Source organism: Panthera pardus, unplaced genomic scaffold (assembly GCF_024362965.1).
Source record: "Panthera pardus isolate Hobbes unplaced genomic scaffold, ASM2436296v1 HiC_scaffold_24, whole genome shotgun sequence".
In the NCBI taxonomy this organism is placed as follows: Eukaryota; Metazoa; Chordata; class Mammalia; order Carnivora; family Felidae; genus Panthera; species Panthera pardus.
Genome location: NW_026526810.1, coordinates 56,467,408 through 56,482,353, shown reverse-complemented (window position 1 = coordinate 56,482,353; position 14,946 = coordinate 56,467,408). Strand labels below are relative to the sequence as shown.

Below are 14,946 nucleotides of genomic sequence, written 5' to 3'. Positions count from 1 at the left end.
AAGAACTTTAATTTGATTCTGGATGTTCTCCTAAAATTCAGTAAGGGAACACATTCCTTTCAGGCAAATTGTCTGATCAAGAGCAACAAACATGACCAAATGATAACTAACGTGTGGCTCGGGAGAGTTAGCATTTCTCCCAGGGTTACTCTGGTGATGCAAAGGACCTGAGTGCTGGAGGATACAAAGGGATGGGGCTTTTACACTCATATCTATCATATACTGGGCGCTTTGATGGGAATTTCGCATACATAATCTCACTTAGTCTCTCCACACACAATAAAACTAGCTCGTATTACAGTTTAGGAACCCGAGGCTGAAAGAGATAGCCCTGAATTCCCAAAGCTAAAAATTGATCCAATATGTAGTAATACTACTGTCTATTTTATCAATCTAGTATAAAATGTTCAGTTAATTCAATTCAACATGCATTCATTTTTATATTCCCTGGAGCCTAAAATATATATGATACTCTCTCATAAGAAGTCACAGGAAGGTGAAGTTCATTCATTTATCTACACATCGTACACTATAATTAATGAATAATCTCAGTACTACTGTGAAGAAGGTCCTATATTGTTACAGAAGAGAATAATTCGTTCTATAATGAGTGAAAGGTGTTGTGTTGAATTTAAAGCAGTGGCCTCAATCTTTTCAATGTGAAGACCTCCCTTATTTGTCAGAAAGATTTGGGTGCCCCATGATAGTAACTGAGAATTAGCTGAGAGATTACGTATTCACCATAACTTGATAACCATGTAATACAATTTTTTTGTTTCAATAACCCCATTTACTGATATTGGCAAAACTTTAATACATATATCTGATATAACACAGTGCCTAGAAAGAGTCCAGACACATGGCCTTAAAAGCACTCTCCACCAAAGCATCCATGACCCATAGGCTGAGAACCATTGTTTCAAAGATCAACAAAGAAGGAAAATGTGTGGAATTAGGAAGCACTGATTTGCAGAGAGCTTTGGAGTCCTCTCCAAAGCAGTTCTAAGGAGATATGTGCCTTAAAAAATAAAAGACAAAGGGGGCTCGCTTGGGATTGATTTAGAGAAGTTATTTTATGGAGTTAATTTCCTGGCAGCCTGTACGACTTTCCTGAGTCTCCTGTGACAAACTGCTACAAATCAGGAGGCTTCAAAGAACAGAAATTCATTCTCTTCCAGTCTAAAGATCAGAAGTCTGAAATCAAGGTGTCGGAGGGGCCGTGTTCTCTCCAAAGGCTCAAAAAGAGAATGTTTCCTTGTCTGTTCCAGCTTCTGGTGGCTCCGGGTTTTCCATGGCTTGTGGCTGCAACACTTCACATGGCTCCAACTTCACATGGTCTTTTCTGCTTTATCAGTGTCTTCTTAGTCTCCTGTCACCTGTCATTGGATTGAGGTGAGCCCAGATAACCCACGACGATCTCATCTTGAGATTTTAAATTACATGTGCAAACAACTTTTTTCCCCCAGTAAAGTCACACTCCCAAGTTCTAGGAGTTAGGATATGGACATATCGTTTTTGGGGGGACCACCATTCAACCTGCTACACAGCCCAACCCCTCACTTATGGCTCCTGGTTTAGTCCAAGGAAAACAATGATGTCAAGAGGGTTAGAAAGTGGTGACTTGTGAATTAGGAATGACACAGGGGACCAAGTTCAGGTGTGCTAGTGATCACTAAGACATCTCAGTTCATCCAGCAGCTACTTTCTAAGGCCTAAAGAAAGGCTCCTTACCTAGAAATGCACTTTAAAACATGACATAATTTTAGTTGCTTTTTAAAAAATTATAATAATAATTCATGGCCATTAAATATTCTTGAAAATATTTTTAAAAATCACAGAAAGATAAGTGAAAATAAAACAAGTTACTCCACAACTTAGAAAAAGAAAAATTCTGGAATGTTTCCCACCTCTGCTCTCCCTTACTTAATCCCTCACCACTAATATTAGACTTCATCAATTAGACTCCACTTATTTAAATGAAGTTAAATTAAGTTTGGTTTTTAACATGTTAATTTTAAAAATAACATTTTAATATATAATGACATTAACATCTATTTATGAGGAGTCAAGATTTATAAATTCTGATTTATAAAATAATATTTGTATTTTCTGTAAGATGGAATAACATTTTTTCATAAAGCATTCCATACCTTGATCGTGTCTTCATTATAACGTTGCTCTCTACTCATATATATGAGAGTATATATAATCATTTAGTCATTACCATAGTACTGAGAGCTAGGCAGATTTTTAACAAATGAAAATAAAGAGTAAAAAGAATAACTCAATCTGTAGACAATACAGCTGGCAAGTCATAGACCTCGGGTTGGAGCCCAGACCATATAACCTCAAAGGCATTAAGCCATCTGGCTTCTGGGAATAATATTCTGGGGTTTTTGATATTTGTTTTTCCCAGGCAATGTACACATAAATTCTCACATGACTTACTTTATTCTCTTTAGATGCTTACATGCATACATTCTGACTTTACATGCATTCTCTCATTTTAATTTTTTGATCTAGTTTACAAAGTAGAATTTTTCATTCTAATTTTATTGCAAAACAAACAATTCTTCCCAACCCTCATAACCCTGGAGATGCTAGGGAGAAATGACACTGTGAGATTGCCAGTTAGGCACCCAGTATACCAAACCAATATGCAAGTGCTTGTTTCTCTTTTGTTTTTCCTTCTCTCTCCTAATATTTCCCAAATGGTGGCATATGTAGCTAATTCCACACTAGTCTCAGAGGAAGTATAAAGTAACTGAGTACTGACTTTAAAAAACATTTGATAAAAACATGTCATAGAGATGTTCAACATGCATTCTATAAACATGACATTATTTCATTTAAAATCAAATTTTTTCAGGAGATAGCATGTGTAGTTGGTGAAACTAATAACTGACATCCAATAAGAGGAGGAATCAGAAATGCCATTGTGGTTCATTTTACACACAAAATTTTTAATGTATATATTATATATTAATAATACAAGTAATATATGCTAATCAACTAATATTTATTAATAATATATTGTTATATATACTATATATTAATGATATACAATTTGTTATGTAATGCTTTTCTGTCCTTTATACAGGCTTTGTTTTCTTCCAAATGTTAGAGTATGGACATTTCTTCATGTGTCTAATGTTAAAGAACTGTATACATGACTCATCACATTTCCTTTTATATAATTACTATTTTTTATTTATACATTTTCCTATTGCTGAGCATTTAGGCCATGTTTTTGTGGGGTGTTTTGCCATTATAAACAATGCAGAAGAGGACTTTTTTGCACTAATCTTTGTCACCATCTCTGATTAGTTCCTCGGCATAGATTCTCATAAGTAGATCTATTGCATCAAAAATCATAATCATTTTACAGCTCTTAGAAAAAGTTGCATTTTGCTTTCTATAAAGAGTTTATCAATTGACATTTCTAACACCTCTTATCTTCCATATCCTTGCAAGATCAGAGTATTATCTTGTTTGTTAAGTGATTGCTACTCTTATAGGAAGGAAGTGATAGTTTTATTCAGTATTTTTTATTATTATTGTAAAAGGACATTTTTAAAAATAACTGTTCCTTAGTCTTTTACATTTCCTCTTCTTATGATTTGTTCATGTTCTTCGTGATGTTTACTACTGGGATCTAAATGTCTTACTGATTGGAACTCTCTCCTCCGTAGATAGGCAGAGTGCTGTTTTAATACAGAAATATGTTTCCACAAGGAAACAATTCTCCATTTTTCCATGATGATGAAATGTTGCCTTCACTACATTTGATTTTCTCATGACATTTTGTGAGTAAACATCTTATGAATGACAGAGGCCCCAAAAGGCAATACTATGATGTGGACTGCTGATGATAATTTGAAAAAGACAATAATAAGTATCTTAGCCATCTTGAGTTCATCTCGAAATAGTGTAAATAAATACTTCTTCCAAAGATATTAATCCTGACAAATATTTTCCAATATTTTAGGCATTTCTTTTTTAAACTAATTTTAGAGCACTAAATTTTAGATGGTTATTTAATGGAAGAACATTTTCCTACGTGTTCTATGCGTTTCCTCTAAAATTCTGAGTGAGCCTTTCACCTTCTGGGTATGGTAACAAGGAACATCACCCCCATATTAGTACTGTTTTTGGTATACAAAGTAAGCTTTCTTACCAATGACACTGATGATGATTGTAATTTTGTACTCTGTGTACTCTTCAAGTAAGTACAAGTCTCAAACTTCCATATATGTTCAAGTGTGAGGTGCTGGCAGTGAGACAAGCTGGCTCCATCAGCCTGGGTTAGTCATTACTCCCTAGGTCTTTCCCATGTTTATAAGTATGTCTTTTGTAATGGAGCCACAGGAAATCTCTGTTCTATAAGCATGGAAATGGCAGTGTCATACATGAAATCTCCTCCTAAGCTAATAGTCTTCATTTCTCAGGGATAAATAAGGAATTAACCAAACACTGGCTGAAGGCTTTAGGTTTAGAACAAAAGGAGGACCTAAAACAGCATCTGGAACAGAATGAGACTGGCAAAATATTGGGACCTTCCCAATAAAAGTTTCCATCATGGGATCACAGGGCATGAAGGTGCAGAAAACAAATCATACTACAGGGAATCATAACTGAGGACCTACCCACAGAGGGGTTCCTCCTTGGGGGTAGATTAGGAAAAGCCCAGGTGGCGAAATTCCGAGGTACAGTTGCAGAGAATCAGCCCCTTTTAATCAGGGCTCAGTTTCTACTGTGGCTAAGCTGGTTGGTAAATATGACAACTGGTTACAATGTTGTCTTTGAGACTAAAATACTGAAGTGCTTTTTCAATCATTATAAATATATTTTATTACTATGCTTTATGTTATGACATGTGGAGTTTAGACTCTATTTTTATTTTTAATTCTTTAAACATACATGGACTCTTGACCACAATATTTGGTTGTCTAGAACTCTTTACCAACCATGAGGGATAATAGATTTTACTGTATAGCTTCTGTCTCTTACTCAGATTTTAATCAATTTAAGAGCAAAGGAATGATTTTTCTGCTTCCTTTGGTCTCCCAGCAGGCTGCAATTGAAAATGGATTCTGATGGCTTGGAAAAGTTAATCCATCTCTGAAAGGTATGGGAGACCAGCTCACTAAGCAGGAGCTGGCCCAGTATGTCAAATCCTGTGGTGACTCCGTGCACCTTGAACTAAGCATACCTTTGGCACTAGTCTTAGTAACAGCACTTATCAATCAAGTCTTTGTGTAGCTGAGTCAATGATTTGACACGTTAAATGAATAATTATGGATTGGCTGACCTAGAGTGCATTTCAGGAGCCAAACTTCAACTTACTAATAGCTCTAGGATCAAGCTTCATACTGCACAGAGACACATGTCTGCAGACAATAAATGATGCCATTATTCTTGGTTTGGTATGATATTTATGATTGATCTTAACCCTTTGGTGAGAATGTGTTTTATACCCTCTCATTTGTTTTCAATCTATTTTAAGTATGTTAAGTTTCAAGACTCCACAATCATAGTCTAACATCTTGTTTTATTATATGTTTTCTTTAAGACAAATCTGGGTGCAATTTTTAAGGCTCACTTATCAAACTTTGTGATCCCTTAAAACAATATCCTGTGTGCCTAAGGAAGTTCTACATTAAAAATACCAACTTTTAAAAAGCAATAATAATCTTTCAAGAAATACTTTGTTTTTTAAAGGTTTATTAAAATGTGCTTGTCTTAACTTTTCAAAGTCAAGGTGACTTTTGATACTGGATTTGCACCTAAAACACTGAGAAAAACAGCCTTATATCTTAGTAAGGTCTGAATTGGAAAAAGGGAAGTACTTTCTGGAGTGTCCTTAGCATTCTTACACCTTTTAAACTACCTCCCAAGGAATATGCTTACGAACTTGCTCATAATATTTCTTTCATTACTCATGAAAATATTATTTTCATGGAAATTTTACCATATGACATTACACTTGCCTAAAACTCTTATTTTTGCCCTGCAACATTTCTCTTTCAGACATGAACATTTCTAGAGGAATTTTGGTATATAGAGAAAATGTAGTGTTCTATTTAATGATTATTATGAACACTTCAAGAGGCAAAAGAAATACTCTGAGGTCAATCTGAAAGTAAACAAAAAACCCTACTCACTTTATTATAACTGGAAAATTATACACATGATGGTATTTATAATCTGGTTTCCATTCCAAGTCAAATTAAAATGGGTCATTTTGTTCACTTGGCTTATATTTAATTCCAGGGGAAAAAAATCTGACATTTTGTTAAACAAACATTTGTGTTGTTATAATATATGTCTACATGCTGTTAAAAATGATTGGAAGTCAAGCATTCTGTCAAAATTTGTCGCTTTCTTTTTTAACTTCATACTGGACAGTTAGGATGATAAACAAAAGTCTAATACTGAATTAAAGATATTATTCAATTTTTAAAATATGAATTAAATGTGAAATTAACTCATAAAATAATTAAAATTATATAACTTTATATATATATATGTATATATATATACATATATATGTGTATATATATATATATATATACATACATATATTTTAAAAGTTGAGACATAATTGACATATAACATTACATTATTTTCTGGTATATGATATAATAATTTAATATTTGTACATGCTGTAAAGTGATTACCAAAATAAGTCCATTACCGTACACAGTTAAAATACATATATTTTATATAAATGTATTCTATAAACATCTTAAAATAAAATCTCCAAGATTATAAAGTAAAGGTTTCTTTATACTTAGACATTAAAATTTTTTTAATGTTTATTTATTTTTGACAGAGTGTGGGCAGGGTAGAGGAAGAGAGAGAGACACACACACAGAATTTGAAGCAGGCTCCAGGCTCTGAGTTGTCTGTCAGCACAGAGCCTGATGCAGGGCTCTAACTCATAAACCTTGAGATCATGACCTGAGCCCAAGTCGGACGCTTAACCAACTGAGCCACCCAGGCGCCCCTATACTTAGACATTAAGAAAGGAAAAATCTACTTGTATAATTTGTTAAATATTACAACTTAAATTTTAAACTGTTACCTATTGATCATTTGATCAATTACCCATTTGATCATTTACTTCCTAGAATCCTTCCTGTGTTTTCCCAGAGCTATCTCTAGCTCAGCAGAAATAAAACTTGAAACAAACAAAAACCTGATACCAATTACTTCAGCAAAGTGTTACCTAACTTAGATAGGCTCCAAAGTAGTATAAGGGAAAGTAGAAGGAGCAAGAGTAAGCATAATAAAATTGTGACTATAGATTAAGCTCAAGCAAATGCAATTTGAGAACGAAATTATACTGAAATAGCCCTTGAACATTCTGTGCTACATAACTCTGGACTATGAGAAATCCAGTGACAGAGATGAACTTTGGTCACAAGATTATAGAAAAGGGATGATGGCCTTAGGTATTGAGAGAAACAATATATTGTTATAGGGTTCTTATATGGGAAAGTTCATCGAATTACTTGGAGGTAGACTGCAATAAATTAAAGATTTTACAGTATAAACCCTAAAGCAATTACTAAAATAAGCCAAGACCTAAGAGTTATAGGTAATAAGTCAACACTGGGAAAAAAAACATAATAAAAATATGCCTACACAGTTAATCTAAAATAACACAGAAAACAAACGGCAAGATGATAGATTAAACTAAACTTCAATCAATAATCACATTAAATTAAATGGTTTAAGAAACTTATTAAAAGGTAGAGAGAGTCAGACTGGATTTTTTAAAAAAATAATAATTATATGTAGCCCATAAGAAACTCATTTTAAATATAAAGACACATAGGCTTAATGTAAATGGATAGAGGAACATCTGCAACTCCTATATATTGCTAGTTGGAATGAAAAATGTTTGAGCCACTTCAAAAACAATGCAGCAACTTCTTAAAAAATTTAACATACAATTACCACATGACCCATTACTCACACTCCTAGGTATTTATCAAAGAGAAATCAAAACTCATGTTTATAAAAAAAATAGTAAGTGAATTTTTGTAGCAATTGTAGCAAATTATACCTAACTGCTCCAAATGGAAAACAAACCAAATGTCCTTCACCGGGTGAATGAATATGAATGGTGGTATATCCATATTACAGAACGCTACTCAGTAATAAAAAGGAACATAAGATTGGGAAATGTAATATAAATCTATAATAAAATATTACTATAAACCTATTAAAATTTCTAAAATTATACCTAATCATATCAAAGTTTAATAATAACGTATAGCAAGTACAACTTTCTTACTGTACCAGTTAGACCACAAAATAATACAACCATGTTGGCAAACAGTTTGGCAGTTTCTTTCTTTCTTTCTTTTTTTTTTTTCAATATATGAAATTTATTGTCAAATTGGTTTCCATACAACACCCAGTGCTCATCCCAAAAGGTGCCCTCCTCAAGGCAGTTTCTTAAAAAGATAAGCAAACACCTGCAATGTACCCTGGCCATTTTACTCCTAGGAAATTATCCAAGAGTAACGGTCCATAAAAAAACTTCTACACAATTGTGATGTTTCACAGGTATACACAAACATCAAAACGTATCAAACTGTACGTGTTAAATATTATACTTGTTAAATATGTATAATACATTGTATATCAAGTATGCCATAAATAATACTTTAAAATTAAATAAATCATAAAACCTTGGAAAGCTATCTTGTGAGATGCAGCAAATGCAGTGCTCAGAAGGTAATTTACACTCTTTAGTACAAACATATTTTGAAAATTCTGAATACCAGTGATATAAGCATTCATATCAAGGACTTAAAGAATAGCAAATTAAAAACAAAGTAGATGCAGAGGAAAAGAGAAAAGACAAGAATAGAAATTAATGAAATATAAATATACAATAGAGGGTATCAACAAAGTCAAAAATCTATCTAATGAAAACTTTATAAAATGGACAAACCCACGGTAATACTGACTTAAAAAAAAAGGATAAGAAAGGGACCACATTAACTGCCAAATTCAGGAATGAAAAAGGAGACATTACAGTAATCTAGTAGTATGCTATACAAGTCTTGTACTGGTTCACTACAACTGATTTTTAAAATTTCAGTCCAATTACTAAATTAAATCATATACATTTCCAACCAAGTAAGTTAAATTAAAAATAAAGATAATACTCAAAACTCATTACTTTCTAATAATTTTACTTCATTTTACTACTATCTATACTCTTACATATCTATAACCTTTGTATCCGTAGGGTAGAAATACTATATAATGGAGTGCTACTGCTCATCTCTTACCAACAAGCATTTGAAACTATTATCCAATTCAGCAATAAAGTTGTTCACATTGTGAAGAACAGTTGAAGTTCCTACATACAAAGTGCTGAAGCTGAAAAAGGATTCAGATCAATGAATATAATTTGTATAGAATTGAGAAATTATTTAACAGTAGATGATGTTAGATTTAACGAAAATAAATAGTTTTGGAATAGATATAGCACATTAAAGTTCAACACCATTTGCCAAAACCAGATGTATGTGTAGCCATAGATTTGCTATAGATAAAAGAGTTTGGCAAAAAATCAAACAAGACATTCAGCAAGATCAAATTTAAATCAGATTTACTATAAAGAATATTATGTAGCTTCTGGGAAGATGGTGGAGTAGGAGGATCCTAAACTCACCTCACTCATGGATGCACATAGGTGACATCCTATGTGCCATGTCAGTGCAACTAACTCAGAAAACAACCTAAAGATTGGCACAGTTAATCACAGAGATAATGCCCCATTCAAAAGCTTAGGAGGGTCAAAGATGCAGTCGGGCACCAAATTCCCAACAAGACCAAACACAAATGGGAGGGACACCATACGCATGGAGAAGGGAGAGGAGGAGACATCACATCAGGCACCTCGGGCATGGGAGACCTGCACTGAGAAGACTAGCCTCCACAAAATCTGGCTTTGAAAGCCAGTGGAGCTTAACATCATGACTTTTCACAATCAGCAGGGCTTAACTCCAAGTACTTTGAAAATCAGTGGGCTCAGCTCTGGGAGAGCCAAAGGATGAGCCAGCATAACAAACAACGCCTCAGAGATGCAGCATAGAAGCAGAGGTTTGAAAAGCATTTGGGGTATATATAAAGGAGATTTGTTTACTAATCTCAGAACATGTGCTGGAGGAACAGGGATCTTTAGGAGAATTCTCCAAGAACCAAAGAGCTAGCAAATGCCATTTCACTCCCCCACTCCTGCCCCAGCCTACAGCATGAATGAACACTCTCCACCTACCTTGCTAAAACCATGATACCTAGTGTGACTGCAGCCCTAGCAGATGGACTGGGGACAGGCATCTGGTATGACAGCTGGCCTGGCCCACTCTCTCAGAGGACAGTATAGGGAGAGCCCTGTGGGTTTTGTGTGAGTCCTTCCCTGGCAGATGGACCAGGAATAGGCATTGGGTGTAACTGCCAGCCCCACCCACCAATGAAGGCCTCTCAGAGGTCACTATGGGAAAAGAGCCCTGCAGTTTAGGATGACTACAGTCCCAGCTCAGGGACAGGCCAGTCATCTAGTCTGACTTCTGATACCACCCAATAATAAGTCCATAGTGGACCCAGACTGGCCGCTTAACAGTACAGGGATAAACCCTGCCTACAACAGGCAAAGTGGGCCATTGCAGCCAACTAAACTGATTGCAAACACTGCTCAGCCACAACAGTAGAGTGCATATAATGCACATATGACCCCAAAGTACCTGATTCTGGTAAATAGGGGCATTGTGTTACAGGGCACCACAGGACCTCTGCTTCATAAGGTCACTACTTTCAACATCAGGAGTTAGACAAAATGAGAAGACAGAGGAATATATCCCAAATAAAAGAATAGGACAAAATCACAACAAAAGAGCTAAATGAAATGGAGATAAAAAAATATATGACTGATAAAGAATTCAAAGCAATGGTCATAAAGATACTCACTGGGCTTGAGAAAAAGGGGGGGATCTGAGAACCAATTAGAGATGAAGAACTCAATAAGTGAAATTTAAAATACACTAGGGGGAAATCAATGGCAGATGTATGTGTGTGTGTGTATGTGTGTGTGTATATATATACACACACACACACATATATATACATATAAATATACATATACATTTTTTAAAGTATATAAATTTTCTGACATGTATATATATATATATATATATATATATATATATATATATATATATATGAAGAAGTTAGGGGAAGTCAGCAACATCATCAAGCAGAATAACATTTGCATTATAGGGACCCCCAGAAGGAGAAGAAAGAAATGTGAGAAGGGGGGCAGAAAATTTATTTGAAGAAATAATAGCTGAAAACTTCCCTAATCTGGGAAAGTAAACAGGCATCCAGATCAAAGAAGCACAAACATCCCCTAACAAAATCAACACAAGAGATCACCCCAAGACACTTAGTAACTAAAATGGCAAAAAAGTAGTGATAAAGAGATAATTTTTAAATGCAGCAAGGGAAAATAAAACAGTTACATGTAAGGGAGCCCCCATAAGGCTATCAGCAAATTTTTCAGCATAAACTTTTCAGGCCAAAAGTACTGAAAGGTAAAAAAAAAACCAAAACAAAACAACACAACCTACAAGTAAGAAGGGTCTACCTATCATTCAAAATAGGAGAGATAAAGAGTTCCCAAGATAAACAAAAGTTAAAGGAGTTCATCACCACTAAACCAGACTTACAAAAGATGTTAAAATAAATTGTTTGAGTGAGAAGAAGAGGCCACAATCAGGTATAACAAAATTATGAAAGAAAAAAGTTTCACGGGTAAATGCAAATATAATAAAAGTAGCAGACTAGTCATTTATAAAACCAGAGTGAATGTTAAAGCACAAAAGGAATAAAACCAATGATACCTTTTTAAGTTCTTTATTTTCAGAGAGATAGTGTGTGTAAGCATGAGAAGGGGAGGGGCAGAGAGAGAGAGAGGGAGAGAGAGAATCCCAAGCAGGCTCTGTGCTGTCAGTGCAGAGCCCAACATGGAGCTAGATATTATGAACCTGTGAGATCATGACCTGAGCTGAAATCAAGAGTCAGACACTTAACTGACTGAGCCACCCAGGCGCCCCAAATCAATTATATTTATAAAAATAAGTCAAGGGAGTCGCAAGATAAATAGACGCAAATTATGATATCATATACCTAAAACATAGTGAGGAGGAATAAAAGTTTAGAGCTTTTATAAAGGGTTCAAACATAAGTGACCATCAACTTAATATAAACTGCTATAGGCATAAGAAGTTCTACATGAATGTAATAGCAACCACAAATCAAATGCCTATAATAGATACACAAAAAAATTAAAATAAAGGAATCTAAAGATGTCACTAAAGAAAATCACAAGGAAAGAAAGCAAGAGAAAAAAGGGACAGAGAACTATAAAAAGAACTGTAAAAGAAGAAAATGGCAAGAAGTACCTACCTATCAATAAGTACTTGTAAATGAACTAAATGCTCCAATAAAAACACATAGTGTGACTAAATGGATAAAAAAGCAAGATCCATTTATACAATGCCTACAGGAGACTGACTTCAGACTTAAATTGAAAGTGAAGGGTGGAAAAACATTCAGTATGCAAATAGGAGCAAGAAGAAAGCTGGGGTAGCAATCCTTATATTGAACAAAATAAACTTTAAAATAAATAGTGTAACAAGACAAAGAAGGATACTTCATAATGATAAATAATCTAACAAGAAGACATAAAAGTTGTAAATATTTATGCACCTAACATGGAAATGCCTAAATACATAAAGCAACTATTAACAGACATAAAGGGAAAATTAACAGTAATGTAATAATCCTAAGGGACTTAATACCCATATACATCAATGAGTACATCATCCAGAGAGTTATCAATAAGGAAACAGTGGCTTTGAATGACACATTGGAGCAGATGGACCTAACAGATATGTTCAGAACATTCCATCCAAACCCGGCAGAATACACATTCTTCTCCAGTTGCACATGGAACATTCCCTAGAATAAACCACATGTTAGGCCACAAAACAAGTCTCAATAAATTTAAAAGGATTGAAATCAGATCACACATCTTTCCAACCACAATGGTATGAAACTAGAAATCAATCACAAGAAAAAATCTGGAAAATCACAAATACATGGAGGTTAAATAATATGCTATTAAACAATGAACCAAAAAGTCAATGAGGAAATAAAAAAATAAGTACAGACAAATGAAAATGAAAACACAAAGGTCCAATATCTTTGGAATACGGCAAAAGCTATTTAAAGGGGGAAGATTATAGAAATACAGGTGAACATTAAGAAATAAGAAAAATCTCAATTAAAAAACTTAACCTTACACCTAAAAGAGCTAAAAGAATAAAGAAACCAACAAACCCAATCCAACAGAAGGAAAGAAATAATAAAGATCAGAGAAGAAATAAATTAAATAGAGACTAAGAAAAAATCAATGAAATCAGGAGTTGGTTCTTTGAAAAGATCAATAAAATTGCAAAAGCCTTTAGCCAAACTCATCAAGAAAGAAAGAGAGAGGACTCAAAATCAAACATGAAGGAGGAGAAATAACTAACACCACAGAAACATTAAGGATTGTAAGAGAATATTATGAAAAATTATATGCCAGGGCACCTGCATAGTTCGTTAAACTCAGTTGGTTAAGTGTCTGACTCTTAGTTTTGGCTCAGGTCATGATCTCATGGTCTGTGAGTCTGAGCCCCACGTTGGGCTCCATGCTAACAGTGGGAAGGCTGCTTGTGATTCTCTCTCTTCCTCTCTGCCTTTTCCTTCACCCCCACAAAATAAATAAGTAAACTTAAAAAAATTATATGCCAACAAATTAGATAACTTAGAAGAAATGGATAAATTCCTAGAAATATATACCTTCCAAACTGAATCAAGGAGAAACAAAATTTGAACAGACCAACTACAAGCAATGAAATTGAATTGGAAATATAAAAACTCCCAAAAAAAGTCCAGGACCAGATGGCTTCACAGATGAATTACACCACATATTTAAAAACGAGTTAATACCTATTCTTCTCAAACTATTCCAAAAAATAGAAGAAAAGGGAAAGCTTCCAAATCCATTCTTTGAGGCCAGCATTACCCCATTACCAAAACCAGAAAAGGACACTACAAAAGAAGTAAACTACAGGTCAATATCTCTGATGAATACAGATGTAAAAACCCCCAACAAAATATTAGCAAACCAAATCTAACAATATATATATTTAAAAAAATAAAATAATTTACCACAATCAAGTGGGATTTATTTCAGGAATGTAAGGGTGGTTCAATATTCACAAAGTAATCAACACAATACATCACATTAGCAAGAGCAAAATTAAAACTTATGATCACCTCAATAATTGCAGAAAGAGCATTTGACAAAGTATAACATACATTCATGATAAAAACTCTCGATAAAGTAGGATTACAGAGAACATATCTTAACATAATAAATACACAGTAGTGGTATTACTTGATGATATGGTAATTCTATTTTTAACTTTTGAGGAATCTCTATACTGTTTTGCACAGTAACTGTACCAGTTTGCATTTCCACCAACAGTGCACAAAGGTTCTCTTTTTCTCCACATCCTCACCAACACTTGTTATTTCTTGTCATTTTGATTCTAGTGATTCTGACAGGTGTAAAGTGACACCACACTGTGGTTTTAATTTGTATTTCACTGATGATTATCTGATGTTGAGCATCTTTTCATGTGTTGGCCATGTGTATGTCTTCTTTGGGAAAAGGTCTATTTAAGTCCTCTGCCTGGTTTTTAATCAGATTGTTTGGTGTTGAGTTGAATAATTTTTAAATAAATTTTGGGTATCAGATATATTATTTGCAAATACCTTTTCCCATTCAGTAGGCTGTCTTGTTTTGTT

The 14,946-nt window shown here is 34.2% G+C and overlaps 1 long non-coding RNA gene across 1 annotated transcript; it reads right to left on the bottom strand.

Annotated features, from left to right (window-relative positions):
• Nucleotides 1-1,054: 1,054 nt before the first annotated feature.
• On the bottom strand, nucleotides 1,055-2,327 carry LOC109262628 (uncharacterized). The gene is made up of 2 exons (XR_002077847.2): nucleotides 2,151-2,327; nucleotides 1,055-1,376 (listed from the first exon to the last, which is right to left on the bottom strand). It is a non-coding gene; the product is annotated as an uncharacterized LOC109262628 (long non-coding RNA).
• Between the last annotated feature and the right edge of the window lie 12,619 nt (nucleotides 2,328-14,946).